The 18,809-nt window shown below is 46.4% G+C and overlaps 1 long non-coding RNA gene across 1 annotated transcript; it reads right to left on the bottom strand.

Annotated features, from left to right (window-relative positions):
* Nucleotides 1-15,750: 15,750 nt before the first annotated feature.
* Nucleotides 15,751-18,548, bottom strand: LOC120964905 (uncharacterized). Its single transcript, XR_012201494.1, has 3 exons — nt 17,814-18,548; nt 17,633-17,719; nt 15,751-17,384 (listed from the first exon to the last, which is right to left on the bottom strand). It is a non-coding gene; the product is annotated as an uncharacterized lncRNA (long non-coding RNA).
* Nucleotides 18,549-18,809: the final 261 nt, after the last annotated feature.

Here is an 18,809-nt window from a genome sequence, read left to right as displayed (position 1 = left end):
CCTATACATGTAACTAACGAGGACCATGTCATTATCATGGCAGTCCACTATATATTTTTATGACAAAATACATCATTATCAGGGCACATTATGGCCATTTTCTTACATGATGCCAAGCTAATGACTGACATCTGTTCTTGGCAAATGATGAGTCTCTGGTGCCCCTTGCAAATTGTTGATGCCACATTGTACTTGTACCCCATATGTTTAACCCCAAACACAAAAACATCACCACAAGGACTGAGATAAAAACTAATACTATCATGTACTTGAAGAAACCCTGTTCTTTTCTCTTTCCGTTTTGAACCTGACACACACTGCATCATCACATATTTTCCTAGAAATTCAGTACAGCATGTTGGGGGTGAGGGGAATCACCTAGAGGACGCCGGCGGGGAGAGAAACCTAGGGGAAGGAGGGGAGGAGAGAGGAGGAATCACCTAGAGGACGCCGGCGTCGAGGAGGCTGCGGGCGGCGATCCGGAGGAAGGGGCCCGTGATGTCGTCGGCGTCCTTGGCCGCCTTCTTGACATTCCGAGCAGAAGAAGGCACGGGTGGTGAGAGGAGGAGGAGGAGAAGCTAGGGGGATGGGGGAAGGGAGGGAGGGGACGTACGTGCTGGGGCGGGGCGGCGAAGGAGCGGCGGGCGCGGGGGCGGCGGCGCGAGGGAGCTGCAGTGTTGGGGGGCGGCGGGGGTCGGGGCAGCGCAAGACCACAGCGGCGGACGACGTGCAGGCACGGCGGACGGAGGGGGCGGAGCAAGGGGGCGGCGGAGTACGGTTGGGGTCGAGTGGGGGATCTGGCGAGGGAGGGAGGGAGGCCACAGTGCGAGGGGAACAAGTACGTCGATTCTAATGGCGCACCTCCCCCTGGTGCGCCATAAGTACGTCGATTCTAATGGCGCACCTCCCCCTGGTGCACCATTAGAATTTTGTTTTACTTACTAGCCCGACTGGTCAGGTTATATTCCACCTAACCCTATCTCCATCAGAACATGCCCACTAGCCCGATTGGTCAGCACGCAGCACACACACTAGGAGGTCCTGGGTTCGATTCCCAGGCTCCCCAATTTTTGTTTTTATCCATTTAAAATGTTTTTTGATATTTATTTGTGTTTAAATATGTTCAAACTTGTTTAAATCATAACAGTAATATTTTTTTATAAAAAAGTAATGATTTTTTAAAAAATATCATCAAATTTGTTATTTGAAAATATAATCAAATTTGCTTTTTTTTGCAAATTTAGTTGCATTCATTTGTGACGGTGGAGCGGGTCGGGGAGGGTGCGGGGGAGAGGGTGCGGGGGGTCGTCGGCGACGGCCGGTGGAGCGGGGGAGGGTGCGGTGGGTCGTCGGCGACGGTGGAGTGGGGGAGGGTGCGGGCCGGGGGTCGGCGACGGCGGCCGGTGGAGGAGGGGAGGGAAATATTCTTTCCCTCCGAAACCACCTGCCCCGCGAGATATCCGAAACCGAGATAGTCGTGCACCGTCGTGAGCAGTGCGGCTCTCATAGGGAAATATTCTTTCTCTGCAGCGTCCTACGTATCAACCAACTGCCCCAGGTGCGCCATTAGTAGTTTTGCAAAAAAGTAAAAAATAAAAAAAATATTGTAGTGGCGCACTATGTTGCTGGTGCGCCATTATTAGTTACAACTAGTAATGGCGCACTATGTCCTGATGCGCCATTAGTATGTCTGGCAAAATAAAAAAATAAAATTTGTTACTAATGATGCACCGTGTGGCTGGTGCGCCATTAGTGTATTTCACACTAATGGCGCACCAGCACATGGTGCGCCACTGCTACATAGCAATGGCGCACCACATGTCTGGTGCGCCATTAGTGGCCATTCCATCCATAGCCCTTTTCCTAGTAGTGAAAGATCCGTAAGGCACATGCGGAAAAGTAGAAGTTCAAATTGTCATGTGATTTCATAGACAGTACCTCATCCTGGGAATGAGACCAGTGCATAACAAGGTTTTTCCATTCAATGTCTTCTAAATTTAGCACAGGAGACTTCACCGAAAATTCGTTTATAGACTTGCCATCAAAGTGTGATTTCCTCAGGTAACACCGATACTGCTGCAATGCTTCCTTGAAAATCACAAGCATGCTTTGCTCGTCATGACTATCCAGATTGACCCTCGCCTAGTTACAACAATGTAATGTAAATCATTGATGCGTTCAATCAGCAGAAAACAAGAAAATAATAACGATGAATAATAGCACTTACACGTAAGTTGGACAGGAAGATGTGAAAATGGTGTTTGTCTTCACAATAATCTTCCCATGATAGGAATATATGCACGTAGTCCCTAACAACATTGAAATCATTGTCTTTTAAACTGGGAATAAATGGAATGGGGTTCCAATCTGCAGGAATTGGTCGTCTCTGCAGTTGGGACAGGTCTTCGGCCGGTGGACTTGCTGTACTTTTTGCTGGAGTGGGATTTTTCTGTGGTACAGCTGGTGCTATGGCAAATGAAATCGGTATACCTTTTGCTGGAGTGCAGGTCCTGTGTGGTGGGGCTAGTGGTGTGGCCAGTGAAGTATGGGTACAGTCTACTGGAGTCGGTCCTACGTTTTGTGTCACTGGTTGTACAGCCAATATAAGTGGGGTGTTGTCTGATTTCTCCGGCACCACCACGTTTGTCAAGGACTTTGCTGGTGCTCCTTCAGGTTCGGCAATCACCCTCTTCCTTTTTGATGTCTGATGCACAAGAACAACATTTGAGTGGAAAAACATGGTATGATGACAGATGGAATATTTATTGATAATGGATGGGCATGGCATCTCGACATATATGATGAGTAAACTAAGCAGATGGCAGTGCAACAAAGTAGAAGAAATGCAAGACAACATATGCAAGATACCTGCAATCAATAAAACATTGCCAAATTAGAACAGGCACTTTGATGGGTGAACAGGACAAGCCATCTGCCTTTGACTCCTCGAGGTTAGAATAGTCATTAGGATCATATTCTGAACAAGAATCAACAGGTGGGGAGCGTATGAGTTTCATTGCATCCAGAATGGCACTCAATGCCTTGGTGCCAATTTTGTAAGTCATTGCAGTGTTTAGCTTCAAGAGTGGACTGCTGCTAGTGCGACACAAAGCAGCTACACAGATCATAGTGTAGATATAACGGGAAAACCTTAAGCATCAGAGTAAAATCAGCAAAGTGGAACTTGCTGGAATATATGTGCTAGTATTGCCGGTACGGCTAGAAAGGCTTCGGATACCAGCTCTCTTCAAGTGAAGGTGCGGTATTGTTAATATCAGTGTTACTCTCAAAGGCGACACAACTCCCCTCATTTCCTTGCTATTCTTATAGGATTCAAGTGGGCAGGTGACTACAAATCCTATTCCTATGTTTACAAGATCCTACGAACCAAAGAGGCTCAAAGTGTCCATCACAACCGACCGTATAGACCTCTACACTGCAAAAGTCCCTGCTCATCTTCAGTACAAGGAACATACTGTACCACTATCATACTCCCTCCGTTCCAAAATATATGTCTTGGTAGAGATTTCCACTATGGATCACATACAGATGTATCCGGATACATTTTAGAGTGTAGTTTCACTCATTTTGCTCAATATGTAGTCCATGGTGGAATCTATACAAAGACTTGTATTTAGGAACGGAAAGAGTACATATTAAAGAAGAACGGAAGAGGAACATGGTAAAGAAGAGCAAGCAGATTTTGGATAATAAAATCTTGGTTGCGCAGTGCCCACACATGATGAACCAGAGCGCATTAAGAATGCAACTCCCAGCTGTCTCTCGACCATTGCAGGCGGTTGGATGAAGATCCTACGTCTCCTAACCCATCTTCTTCCTCGTCTCTGATTCTTCCCATACAGAACACCGCACGGGCTGCCGGCCGGACCACCGGCCCCCGCCGCCTGTGTTCCTCCGCCACCCCCACCCCCACCCCCGCCCAACCCCCACCCGCGTCGAGTTTTCTTCGTTTGGCGAGGCCCCACAACCACCCGAGCCCCTTTGTTCGCACCGGCGAACTCCGGCGAGCTCTGAAAAATTGACTGACCCAATTTTGAAATTTAGTCTACTGTGATTTAACTAGTGTGGAATATAAAAGGGGAAAACCATAAGCATTGGGAGTATAGTGTTGAGCGTGCCATGGCGGATCTGAAGGTGCAAACCGGACAAAGGCAACTTCGCAACCAAGACAAGAAATCAGAGTAAAGCAGTGGCGATCTATTTTCTTGCTGCGATAAATAAGTTGAGCAGATACAAAAGAGTACCGCCTCTGGTGCGGCGCCGTGTATGCATCTGCTGAGAATTTGACGGTGCTGCAGTAGCGATGGCTGTCGGCGGCGTGGAAGCAGATCTAGGAGGGTAGCCGGTGGCGGCGGGGCGCGGTGGACGAGACGGTCGTAGGAGCGGCGCGGGCAAGGTGGACGACGGCGGGGATGAAGCGAGAGGACGGGATGCAAGGATCCCGGTCCGAAGCCGTGGATGAGAGAGGTCGATCTCTTGTAATGGACGGCGGCGTCGGGGTATCAGCTCCGGCATGGTGGAGGAGGACGGCAGTGGATGGGGTGGCGGACGACGGCGGACAGAGGAGGGTGCGGTGGAGAGGGTGTTTTGGCGCCCACGGAGTACGAATGGGGAAAAGGGAGGTAGAGAGGAAGGGGGAAACCATGTATTCAGGGCGCGCTTGTCTCAAATGCGAGGAAATTTACAAACTTAGCCCCTGTTTCAAATTTCTACTACATCACAGCAACATTAGTCGGTTGGGGATAGGACGGTAATCTCGCATACACCGAATATTTGCCGACGAGAGTTTGTTTTTGGCGCCACCATGTATGAATATGAATCGGGGAGGGAGTCGATTTCGGCCGAGGACACACTGTTTTGGCGCCCACCGTGTATGAATCCGGGTGAGAGGCGGTTACGTCACATTTGGGTGAAATTACAAACCTACCCCTATCGAAACCTATAGAAATCCAGCAGATAGGCTTTGCGTGGCAGGGATAGGCAGTAGTGATTTCCATCACGCAGATTTTGGTTTCGGGCGGTTACTGTGACTTTCCCCGCTTCGTTCAAATTTTGCAGAGTGCACGTTTACCGTGCCAACTCAATTCGAATCCCGTTTGTATTCTATTTTTTTTCGGGCGGGATCCATTTTCAATTGGAATTACATTCTATATACATCATTTTTTTATATACTTTCAAAAGCAGAACAAAGAATTCTGCTCCTTTATATGTATAATATGATTTACAAATACAACGATCTCGAAATCTTAAGGTTGAATTCGAATTTTTTTAACCGAATGATGTTCTACTAAAATGTATGGATCAGTAATATCTACATATTAAATAACATAGATGTGCGTGAATTCATATGAGTATGCATGTTTGATAGATCAATTTTGGTTCGAGTATGGATTACATGTATCATCATCTCGAATTCAAATATTTGAATCCCTTTTTTGTTCACTCATTTCATGCCCATCTCTCTCGCATGCATGCTCCTTCAGGTAGCTATCACTCTCTTTTCTCCAGCTCACCCGCACGCTCACTTCATGTTTCTCCTATCATCGCAAACATGGTCTCTCGACTTCTCCCTTGAGAAGTGTCACACTCTCCCTACCATTATACATTACACGGTTTTCATTATCTCTCATGTCTCTACTGTTCTCTGGTATCACTCGGTACCTAAGCTTTCTTTTTCACTGCCACACACACAGTCTCCACTCGTCTTTCACTTTGTCTTTCTCTCTATGGGATTCTCTCACACACCCTATATGTCTCTACATATGACTCATACCACTAAAATTGCTCTCTCTCTCCTGTAGACACAACATTTGTTGCGGTCTCCTTTTCGTCTCCATCCCAGACTGACATTATTCATTTGTTTACCGATCAGACAACCCCGACTACCGTCTCCTCTCTCTCTCTCATAGACACACACACACAACTCCTGCTTCCACTCCCCTTCCCGAGTACCGTCTCTCTCTCACACACACAAAACTCTCGCTTTCGCATCCCGACTCGTATTTCTCTCACAAACATTTATCGACTAGCTAGCCTCTAGATAGGTTTATACACCCGCACACTCGTGCTTCCACCATCGCATACATGTCTCTCTCCCGCTCCTTGAATCTATGTAGATTTTTCTTCCCTTCTCGAGACACGCCATCTCAATCGTGCACACACACACTATCGCCTCATTTTAAGCTGATACCTATCGCACACACACTCCTTCTGTCTTTGTCACACATGCACTCCGTCCTCCTCCACTCTCCCTCTCTCACACACACACATGGGCTTTTTGCAACAACTAGCAAGATGCCCATGCGTTGAACGGAACATCAAGATGCATTTGTATGAGTAGTTTATCTTGTGGGGGAAAAGGATGAACGAGGGAAGGCCTTATTTGCAAATGTGGAGAGGGGTGTGGGTATCTTTTTGCAAAATTGCCATAGTTTCCTTCCTATCCGTCAGATATAGATCGGACGGCCTATATTGCAGGATGGCAGGCACACGATCATCACCGACAATGCTTTTTATAAGAGTAGGGATAAAAAATAGAGTTGGTGATGATGGTGGGCCTGCCATCCTACAATGTAGGTCATCCGATTTATATCTGACGGGTAGGAAGGAAAATATGGCAATTTACCTGCACACTTCACCACATTTGCAGATAAGGCCATCCCTCGTTCATCCTTTTCTCCCACAAGATCTTGATGTTCCGTGCAACGCACGGGCATCTTGCTAGTAAGAGTAGAAATTAGACATATACCGGTTCTCGAATCTTGAAACCAACAACATTCCTCCCTTATCTCATCAAAACCGCCAAAGGAATATATTTTGAGTGAAACATAACATATTTTTAGTGATATACGTATTTCAAAACTAGACTTTTTTTCTATCAAATCGGTGAATATGTATTAATCTACTTTGATCGTGTGGCAACGCATTGGCACATTGCTAGTAGTTATTATAATTTTTTGGACACCAGACAAACGGTGGAGTACATATACGAAGAGAAGAGGCGCACGCACGCAGTCGGCCTCTAGTTGTCTCACACACATGAGTGTTACGTAAAGGCGACATTAACAAATAAACCCTAAAACCCTAGGTGCACGATTGCTGCATTTGCGGGTACCGGGTACGTGGTGGAGCACCTTTGTAGGAATAGTCAGCTCGCGTGATAATTTGATCCGTAGGAGTTGATGGTCGGGACCACAGGTGAACGACTTGGAGCGCGGTGGCTCGCCAGTTGCCACAGATTGAGTAGCCACGTTTAAAATATCGTTTTTTAGCGGGGTTAAGAGTTCCGATTTTCAATGGCGCGTTATAAGTAGTAAGTAGTTTTTAGAACGATTGGTATGGAGAGAAAATGGAATTCATAGTACTACGTACCTCCTTGGCGTATGGTTGTATGGTTTTTTTGCGATGGAGGTTGTATGGGTTTATGTTGCGAGATGTTGAACCTGGTAGTTCTAGGGCAAATACTATGGTTTAGATTTAGATGCTGGTTTTCAGTAATGAAAATCGGAAGGGGAAACCCTTCTTTGAATAAAAAAACTACTACCTCCATTCTGGTTTACTAGTCCCCATCGTACTTTGGGTCAAAGTTTGTCCACGAATTTTACTTGTAAAATGTGAATGGAAAACGAGATTTTGTTATACCCAAACAAAAAAGGACTGGAGGGAGTGATTGCTCTGACACGGACGCGACCACTCATAGCGCAGGCATTGAACCGGCGTGCCGGCCAAGAGGGCCGCACTCGCTGCAGGCCCGGCTGAGCACGCCTCCTCGCCGCATGCCCCGCCTGCCTTCATTGAATCCGCGCGTGTGCCGGCACCACATAAAATATAATTAATTTACGCATAGTCTTGACTTGTTGTGCTCGCACTGGTAGCAGGAACTAGTAGAGGATTTTCTTTATTTATAACTCTCCTCACATTTTTTTGGCTTTGAAGTGAATCATGGTTGTGGACATTATGTATGAATGTGCAGATATCTGTGAACATGAGTTTGATGTGGAAGTTGAACTTGGAATGTCGGGCTTGCGCGTGAACTATACCATGTCCAATGCTTCGTCTGTTATTGTTTGGAAAGTAATTGCTGTTATTACATGACCCGAAAAAAAACATTTTGTGCCACATCAGTAGATGCACGGACATCACAACAGGCATGCTGACTGGATAAACATTTGAACCTAGCTATTAGGAAGGAAATTTTGTATTGACAACAGTTTTAGATAGCAGGAGACGCCTAGCCTGCTCTGCCTCTGCTAGCTTATTTCTGGCTTCTTCCATCTCTTCTTTGGCTTGGGTGAAGAGAGCATCTGATTGTTCTTTTCGCTTCTTCAGGAACTCAGCTACATTCTCAAGGGCTGCTGCACGCTTTCTTTCAGCCTTTACTAATGCCACGAGGACACGAACAGCTGACGACTCCACCTGGCTTGTGTGTAATCCAGCATCATCTGGGATTTTGCACCTTGTTTCTAATCCAGCATCATTAGGGAACTGGCACCTTGTGTGTAATCCAGCCTCATTTTGGAAACATGATCTCGAGGTTGACCATACTTCCCTCCTCGCAGGAACTGCATCCTGACATTAAGTTACTTCTTTTTTAGATCAATACTTAGAGCAACCTAGATCCATTTAGTAGAAGCCAGGTAAACATAACTCGGAGAAGTGAATCCAAAAGGAAAAATAAAATAAAAACAGACTACAAGGTGAGAACACCCACTTCCTACATCAAGCTAAAAACGAAAGCATTAGGATGATTAAGACTCTTCTTATTACACATCGAAGAACACCACAGTTAAGAGAAACAGAAACTACAACATATACACATCTAAGAACACGAGGCTACACGAAAGTAATTGAAAGGGTGTTACTTACCAAAGCTCATTTTACAGGTTCGATGCAGCTCCTCTTTAACTTGCCATGCTCCTTGAAGATGTCCCGAATATCCTGTGTTTGGTCTTCATTGCTCCTCTGCATGTTCGCACTCGTGGTTTGAAAATCTCAACATGGCAAGAAAAATATACTACTAGTAATACTCGCGCATCTTGTGGGCAACATTAAAGCACTCGTCTGCCATGTTAGAGCATCTCCAACAGAATCGCAATGCGCGGCGCTTTAAAAAAGCGTTTACAGTGCTGAGATCGAGAAGTACATACTAGAGAGTAGAGGATAGTTCTCAGCATAGATAGATAAAAAAAAGATAATTCAACTACTCCTCGTCGTCCGACTCCTCCTCGGTGATGTCCTCCTCCGACGTTTGACTGTAGGCGTGAAGATACCGATCGTCGTCGGATTCCCAGGGCGACGCTACTCCTAGCCTCATGTTGAATTGAGCGTCCGCTTTTCGCCTACGCTTGTCCTCGCGATAGGCGGCTCGCTCCGCCCTCCTCTTATCCCTCTCCGCCCTCCTTTGCGTGTAGAACTCGTGCTCGTTGATGATGTCCTGCGAGAAGTGTTGGCGCCACACGCCATGGCCTCCTCGTCCATCTCGGCGATGCCAAGACGGTGCTCCCGCCTCCGGTTGTCGCGACGATCCTCGTCCGTGCTAAGCCGTGGCAGAGGCGCGAGCTCCTGCGCCCGCTCCCGCGTCGGCACGTTGGGGAAGTTCGATGTTCTATGAGGCCACCGGAGGCGCCACACCGCCACGTCGTACGCGCGGGTGGCCTCGTTGGCGGTGTCGAAATTGCCGAGGCCGAGGCGCATCCCGCGGAACTGGATCTCGGTGGAGAAGCCGCCGGAGGGGCGCGCGCGGACGCCAAGTTTCCCCAAGTTTCCCGGCGACGCGGCCGCGAGGCGAAAAAGAGCGGGGAGAGAGCGGTGGCGAGGCACAGAGCGGGGAGAGAGCGGTGGCAAGGCACAGAGCGGTGGGAGGGCGTTGGATTTTATAAAGTGCACCGGACGCCGCGCGCCAAAACTACCGCACGTCCGTCCGCTTTTTCCTGCGCGCGCGCGATCCTTTCCCGACGTCTCTGCTATCTCTACTCTCTTCTCTACTGTTATATTTCTTTTATATTTTATATTTAATATTTATCTCTACTTCCTTTACTGTCTACTTTTTTTTCTCTATACTTTTTTTCTTGCAATATAGGCCGTCCGATTTATATCTGACAGATAGGATGGAAACAAATGGGAATTTTGCAAAAAAGATACCCATACCCCTCTCCAGATTTGCAAATAAGGCCTTCCCTCATTCATTCTTTTCTCCCACAAGATAAACTACTCATACAAATGCATCGTGATGCATGCAACGAATGAGCATCTTGCTAGTTCTAAAAACCTTTCCATCATTTGCCACACTACTGGTTGCCGATGAAAAACCTACCCAAGCACAGCGCGATACAGGAGCGACGCACAATTACAGGCTGATATTCTGTTGGACAATGGAGGCTATAACCAATTACTTTTACGGGAACAATAGCACCCAGGAAATTTGAAGGGTAGGTATGAACAAAATTGGAACTGCACATGTACTGCTAAGTGATTCAATACACACATTACCAATCGAGGAGGAGAACGATGGTCGTCAACGGGAGTCAGTTCATTGTCCACGACGGTGGTACTTTTGCGCTTGGCGTCGACTTCCAGGAAGCAGATCCGAGACCGTGGAAGACGATGTCGGGGAAGAGGCTCCGTGTACGACGACGACGGTGGACCGGCTCCAGTGCGGCGTACGAGGTCGTCGATGAGGCAGATGCGCTGCGGTGGACGAGTGCGCCGATGTAAAGGGGAGGAGCACGAAGGCTACGGTGCCGTGGAGAAGTCTATTTTGCGGTGGGGATTTGGGGAGTATTCAGGTGTACTACTCTGGGTGCCAGGGTGGGGTTGGCTGGGTAGGGTGAACCTGAAGTTACGAAAACAACCCCCTACCAAGCGTCATCCGTAGGCCTGTTCCGAAGGCTATTTTGGTAACTTCCCACTGCTAGAATCAGGGTCGCGGGAGATTTTCCCGCCGACCTCAAAATTTTGTGACACTGGACTCCCCGTGTGGCGTGTTGAGTGATTCGGCTAAGCAACTAGCGAGCAGTAGTAGTAAACTCTGCATATTAGGTTTGACCGAAGTCAAACTTCCTAAAGTTTGACCAAGTTTATAGAAAAATATAAACATTTACCATAACAAATATGTATGATGTGAAAGTACATTCAATAATGACTCTAATGATATTTATTTGTTATTGTATATGTTAATATTTTTTGTTATAAGCTTTCTGAGAGTTTACAAAACTTGACTTTGACCAATGCTAATACGCGGACTTAAATAAAAACGGAGGGAGTACACATTTGTTTTCTTAGTTTGTAGTGAACTAATCATTTATTGAAATTGTGAAATAAATATATTAGGCTATTGACTTCGAATGTAATGGTCTATACAATTCAATAGTTATAATCATTGTCGAATCCCAAGATGTATACAAGGTCTATAGTACTTCACAATATGCTCAAACTCACATAATCCCAGTCAAATGAGAATCTAAATGCATTTCATAGTTATTACTTTGTAGGATGCAACAAAAACAACCATAACTCTACATCAGCCATTATAGAAGCAACATTTTGACATATCTCAATGTGTGAATGAAACGTGCAGAGAGAGCTTTTGAAGATGGAGCAGATAGGGCGGGAAAGATTGAATGTATGTGGACGAGAAAGTAGGAGACAAACCTAACGAGACAGAGAGAGAGAGAGAGAGATAGAGAGAGAAAGAGAGAGGAAGAAGTTAGGTCTGTGAGAAAGATGGATACATGTAATATACATGGGATGCGTGTGCATCTGGATTCTGTATACACGTGGAAGGAGAAGAGACAACATGTTTGATGAGAGAGCTGGAAAAACATGGACGAGAGGGGAAGGATCTCGTGGGTTGAGGGATTGACAATTTTGTGCGGGGGAGAGAGGGATTGGTAATTTTGTGTGTGTGAGAGAGAGAGAGGGTGGGGGGAGGAGTCAGTCAGCCGTCGTCACATCACCCTTCTTCCAAATGACCCCGCATTCTCTAGCGCGGTGTGGTCGCCGTCTTCGATCTGCTCGATGCCCTCTTTGAAGATTGAGGTGTTGTGCATGTTGGGGTGCAAAGAAGCACAAGCGAGAGTGGTCGCCGTATAACCTTGGATGGGGATGAATTGTGTGCTCGGGGGAGTGTGTGTGTGTGTTGTGCTACGTGTGTCTGTGTGTGTGTGTGTCAGATATTGAGAGAAAACAAACCTAAGGAGAGAAATGGGTATTCACGAAGAGATTGTGCGGGCCTTGAGGTGGGCAGGGGCCGGGTGAGGGTGTCAAAATGTGCGCGTTGATGCATGTGTTGCATGCGACCGTGCGAGGGACGGACGAATCGAGAGAGATGGTTGTTGTGTTACGGATGCTCCTCTCTCTGTCTCTCTCTCTCTCCCTCTCTCTCTCTCTCACACACACACACACACACACACAAGTAAACTAGAAGACCGTTCTCTCATGTATACACAACGTATCGGCATCTGTCTATGTCTCACTCATGCATGATCATTTGCACATTCACACCTCTCTATGTCTGTATCACACGCACACCGTCTCCACATTGCCCTTCCGCCACAACACGTATGGACACATACACACGTTCTCTCTCAGTCACACACACAAAATCAGTATTAAAAAAACTATGGCGCACCTAAAACGTCCAAATCCAAATAAACACGAACTGGAGCTAAATTCAAATATATGGAAATATTGCAGCATCAAGAACTTTCACAGGAAAAAATAGTTGAGTAATATTCGAGGATTGTTTTCACACACACAAAAAGGTTCAGTGGATGTCCTTGGAGCGCGATATGGTTACGCACTGTTCGATCGACCGCGTGGCCGTGGTTCACGCGCTTGCACAGGATTCCGTATCGTGGTTGTGGTACTAACTAATAAAAGCGCTGCCTAAGTTTAATGTTTACATGTACTAATACGGTTTTCTTTTAAGCTTGACCAACCTTATATATAAAACTAAAGTAAGCTCCCACACGCGCACTCATCAATATGCCGCCGCCGCCGTTGCGCATGCTGGCGCCCGCCTGCTCCGGCCAACAATTTTCGCCCATCACCGCCGTGTCGCCGCCATCCCTGTGCCATGAAGCCGAAGGCTCGCCCGCTCACGTCGTCCTTTAGATCCTTCTCTCGCCCCAGGACTGTGGTGTACTCAACATCTAGCCCAGCGACCCACTCATCCGTTGAACTGTTGAACATGGGTAGGAAGCAAGCAAGCCATGCATTCACCGTCTCGGATCCACGTGTGTAGATGACGATGAACTGATCGCCGGTGATGGCTCTAACCTGGTACTCAGCGGCGACCATGGAGATTTGGGAGGCCATGGATTTTGGAGGAGGGTTAGGAGAAGTTGAACTGTTGTACCCCGCAAAAAAAACTGGGAGCGAACTAATGTGAAAAATGAGACGAACCCAAGGGCTAACCCTCGTTGGCTTTTCTTTATAGGAGAAACTCCGTGAGCACCGCGTGTCCGTGCCGGGACTCGAACTCGGGTGGGCTGGCAGCAACCTCAGCTCCCAGCCAACGGGTCGACGCGAAAGGACGGGACGACTGGGAGCGAACTGTTGTAAGGTAGAAGACGGGGACGAGTAGGGCGTGCGAACGGCGTGGGGTTGCTGGCTTGCCCGGTGGATAAACGGTTGCAAGCCCCCAAAGAGTTCTCGAGAACTATGCGGGACCCACTAGATGTCATGTCTACAAGACCCATATCGTAGGCTTGACGGTATAGCTTCTGCCTGTTCGCACGCCATGCCGGCGCGTGGATGAACTTCACTTAATTCCGTCAAACGTTGCGCCTCCCACGACCTTCGCCTCCCTCGCGCGGTCGCGCCCTTTGAGACTTCGACCGGCTATAAATGAGCAATTTGTTTTGCCTTTTTTTAGACAAGCAATTTTTTTTGCCTACTCCGCTTGCATGATACTCCCTCTGGTCCTCTTTACTCCCGTCGACCGTTTGCAAAGTGTTTGACCAAATTTATACTTTTTTTGAACACCACCTTATATTAATTAACCAGCCACACCAGTACACTCATTCGATACAATATTCACCACACAGGGCGGTACGTTATTTACAAGAATACCATCTAATCTATTGTCAAAGCTATACTTAGCGATTAAGTGTGCCACCTTATTGGCCGAACGGCTAATCTTTGACAATTGAAGATTGTTGATCAACTTCGAGATGCTCAACGCTTTTATCTTGAGGTCACGCATAGCAGACCTGTCATAGTCCCCCGATGCAAGAGACGCTACCACAAAAACGCAATCAGTCTCTAAAATTACAGGATTATGAAGAGAAAATACCTATGTAGAGACCGGCAATGCAAGCCCTAAGCTCCGCTTCCTCCACGCTTTGATAGGGCATCAATTAAATCCCACGACCAGGTTTATACTAAAAATATCAATATCTACAATACTGATTATAATGAGTATAAGAGAGAGATGATTATAGTAACATAGGTAGATACCGTAACATAATAAATGTGATGCTACTATGTGTCATGCATGGCAATAAATGAGACCACCTATGATACTAATCTATGATACTATGCACTATAGAGGTAGTAACATAGACTAGTAACATATGCATGTTACTAGTCTAAGTTACTCCCCACTATGACCAGCCTTAGAGTACCACTACCTCCCTTCTAGTTTAAAGGGCTCGATTCAAAAATTTCACCTATTCTTAGCAAGACAGTAGAGGCGGTGGAATAGTTTTTGATGTCTGCAAAAGTACTCAACTAGTACTGTCGTTCTTCACAAAAAAATGTGTTTACCAATGCATGCATGAACACTAGTTACTCTAACCCGCCTTTCTTCTTTAATTCTTTGCCACATCAGCATGATTGCTATTCCTGTGTGCATGATACCAGTTAAGATACCACCATTATGGCCAGCCTTAATCATCGCATGCAATAATTTAGTGCACCTTCAAATATGAACATGCGTGGGGCGTGTATGTTTTTAATGACTTGAGACTACTAGTAAGCGTGCACGTGCGACGCACGTCTCTGCAATGGCATGTGGGGGCAATGACCCTACCGGTTGAGGGCGCAAGGTGTGTTGAACCAGTGGACGTCGGGGCGGCGGCCCCGATAGCTTTGCAACTTCGACGGCATGGACCTCATGCCGTGTGGGTTGCAACTACTACATGCATGTGGAATGCTTGTCTCTTCATCGCCGCGGGAGAGTGCCTCATGATTTCTTTCAGACATGGAAGAGCGACTTGTTCGGTGGAGCGAGTTCCCTAGCTAGTGTGTGTTTGTCTTGTTGGCGTTTCTTGTGGCATTACGGTGTTCTAGAGTGGGCTTTGTTTTGGTTTTCCGTGATTAACTGGACAATCTTCTGCTTAATCAATGAAACGTCAAAGTTTTTGCTTCGTGTCTGAATTTATTTGCACTCATACTCATTTACTCAACAAAAATCCAGATATATCTAATGTGTTTCTTTATCAGTAAAGAAGGCATGCTAAGCAAAAAGGATAATACCCATGCTTGCTTTGAAAATCCACCCAAGATAAAATCGAATTTAGAAGCAAGACCATAAAAAAACCTAGAAAGTACAATTTCCTATACTTACAAATTCATGACGTCCTTCTTCCAATTTCCAGTGAATCATGTTCATAACTTTAATCCAAATTCATTGCCAAGCCTTTGGAATAATATGAATCATCTACTGAACTGGTGGTTATACATCATACCAAATTCTAGAGGAATAATATAAAGGAATCATGTTCATAACTTTAATCCAAATACATTAATAACACCAGGGGAATAATCCTATAATCTGGCTTCAAATAACACCATCCGCTGAATTTAGTTACATTTTTACTAACCAAAACAGTATAAGTGAAGATAGAAGGGAAACCGTTATTTCTGAATTTAGAAATATTTACATGCTATACTTTATCTGGATATAAAGAGAGGAAATATACAGCATGAGATGGAATAGTGGAGCGGAGCGCCCGCATCAGCGGTCAATCTATGGTAGGCAAGTGAATGATGCGGTGCCGTGATTGCTATTCACTGGTGATGAAGGGAAGCGGCGGATAAACAAAGGACATGCCCCTGGCCGCCGTGTCTCTCCCCTGGGAGCCCTCCCTTTTGACGCTCGCTGTGTCAAACAGTCGAGGAATTGCACAGGGCGCTCCTCGTAATCTTGCGCGCAAACAGGGCTCCAAACAGTTGAGAATTCGCACAGGGTAACTTGTTAGTATATCAAAAAAGAAACTAATGATGGTACACTAACTCTGCCCTGCTGTAGCAAACGTGCAAGCTTACACCAGTGGAAATGTTATTCACATATTACTCTGCGATTCACATGAAAAATATAGAGACAAGGCCCTAAACATGCATGATATAGACGTCCAGTAAGTAAAATAGCTAGAGTCACACACACAAAAAAATCAGAGAAGAACCTTTAGGTAAAATCCTTAGAGTTGATGGAAAAGGCCCCACAAAGCATTGAAAGTTGCAAATTTAGCAGAGCATATAGAACCATGCTTTATATTGTCTGAGAGAACACAACAGCCAGACATCTTTTAAGAAATATCAGTCAGATTATAAACAGAGTACCTTGCTAGTTGCATAGCCTCCTTCAGTACCATTTTTATACATGCTCCCTAATTCAAATTATCCTAACAGAACAGCTCATCATTGTATGCATAATATGCACATAAATTAGAAAAAAAATCATTCCAATTAGTCAAATTTCAATAGGCCAGTCTTTGATTTTGTCTATCTTTACACTGCAGATCAACATCTCATTTAGTCAAATTCTTCCTTTTGAAGTCATGGGACATGCTGAGTAGATCATTCCAATTAATTTCCTTTTCTGAGAATCTATTCATTAACATTAGAGATGACAACTACTTATGATTGCATTTTGCAAAATAAAAGGTAAAGGACTCAAAGCAGTTGTGATTAGATCTCAATCTCTGGAAGAGTTTATCTGATAACCTGCAGAAGACTACATAATCTGAAACGTAAATATATATCAGTGCAGCAGGAGACAGCTGAAACAAAGAATCTAATATGTGCATAGTTAGCCTAATAGTTGATAATTCATAGATTATTTGTATCAACTGGCGAAGGGAGAACTGAAACTGCTAGTTGAAAATAATGTATAAGTCACTAGCACTAACATTGTTTGGAATTATCACCTAAACAATTACTAATTGTATAGAGAGCATAACTAAAACTACTGAAGATTTATCTAATCAAAATTTATTTCCAAGTCTTAAGCCGCACAGGAGATCGAATTTGAAAGCACATGTAGCTTATAGGTAGAGCGCAAAGCTGGTGTACTGCAGGGATTCAGGACGCTGTAGGAGATGCACACAGGACACCACCCCTGTTGGTTCCCCTCGCTCCTGTATTTGCATGATATGGTCATGAGCAGTGCTGGTAGATGGACACCAACAGTATCAATTTTTCTTGATCAAACGTTAGGGATTAATGTAATTTATAAAGAGGCTTCTGTGACTGCTGAACGGGCTGTACAATAGGGCAAAGATTTCAGGATAATTGATCACTTGCCTACACTGTGATGACAGGAGTGACAGGCCACGAATTCCAACAGACAAGAGAGTAGGTGGTGTATACCGCAGAGCGTCCGCACCTTGGATGGATCGGCCTAGGCCTTCTTCAGAGCTCAGCGCTGAAGCTCCTGGTGGTTGGAGTGATCCCCGCCGGTAGCTGGATATTGCTATTGCAACGAACAAGACCGGGTTCAGTTCAGGGAAAAGAACGGAAGAAAGAAAAGCAGGACTGGGATTCGGTCCTTGCGCTGATTTTCTTACCCCTCGAGGATGTGGGCAGGGACGATGTTGCCGATGTCGCCGAGCACCCGCCTGCTTCCTCCCGCACCGGGGCCTTCAGCTTCGCTGCCGGTACTGCGGCACCTGGACATCATCAAAGAGAAACATGAGTAAAGATGAACGGCGACAATCCAGGCACGAACAGATGAACCGATGACCCAACGATTGCGGCGACCAAGAGGAAGTGTGCGGCGTGCTAAGGGAACAGCGACGGTGGACCATGCGATGACCCACGGATATGATTGGGATCCCTTGCTGCAGGCCATGGAGGCAGAGGAGGATTGGGCAGCGGCATGTGAAGGGGATGTGCGGCGCCCGTCGTTGTTACCGCCCTGGATCTGCGCCACCTCCGTCCGCATGCCCTCGGCGCCCGCTGGCTCCACCGCACTGACGAGTGCCACTGAGGAGGAGTAGGAGGACGACGTGGGCAGCGAGGCGAGCGCCCGCCGGCCACGTCGGAGAAATCCATCGCTGCGGCCGAGCCGCTGCGTCCCGCACTGCCGCCGCTGGTCGACAGCGGAGAGGGACACCGGCAACGCCGATGCAGGCCGAGTCCGCTGCATCCCGCACCGTCGACGCTGCTCGAGGGGGGAGAGCAACCCTGGCGACGGCGAGGATGGGAGAGGAGGGAGAGGGAGGCGGGGAACGATGAGTGCTGGTGGAATCGATCCGCTTGTTGCAGGCAGGGGACGCGGGACGCTATTTGGCAGACCGCGGCGTCTGCTCGGCAGAACATTTGATCTCAGTCGTTAATCTAGATGACTGACCATTGATATAACATGGGCAGTAGGATATGTTTAAGTGAATTTGATCGGAGGGTCCTGGATATCTCGTGTACAGTTTGTTGTGTGACTTTAGGGGAGTTTTCTTTGCTCTTTTAATAGTTAGATATAGATAGATATAGAAGATATAGATATAGATATAGATATAGATATAAATACCTAGCCCGGCATGCAAGATGACTTATTATGCACCCTT

Source organism: Aegilops tauschii, chromosome 1 (assembly GCF_002575655.3).
Source record: "Aegilops tauschii subsp. strangulata cultivar AL8/78 chromosome 1, Aet v6.0, whole genome shotgun sequence".
Classification (NCBI taxonomy): domain Eukaryota; kingdom Viridiplantae; phylum Streptophyta; class Magnoliopsida; order Poales; family Poaceae; genus Aegilops; species Aegilops tauschii.
The sequence above is the reverse complement of the archived record's forward strand: the minus strand, read 5'-3'. Positions and strand labels throughout refer to the sequence as shown.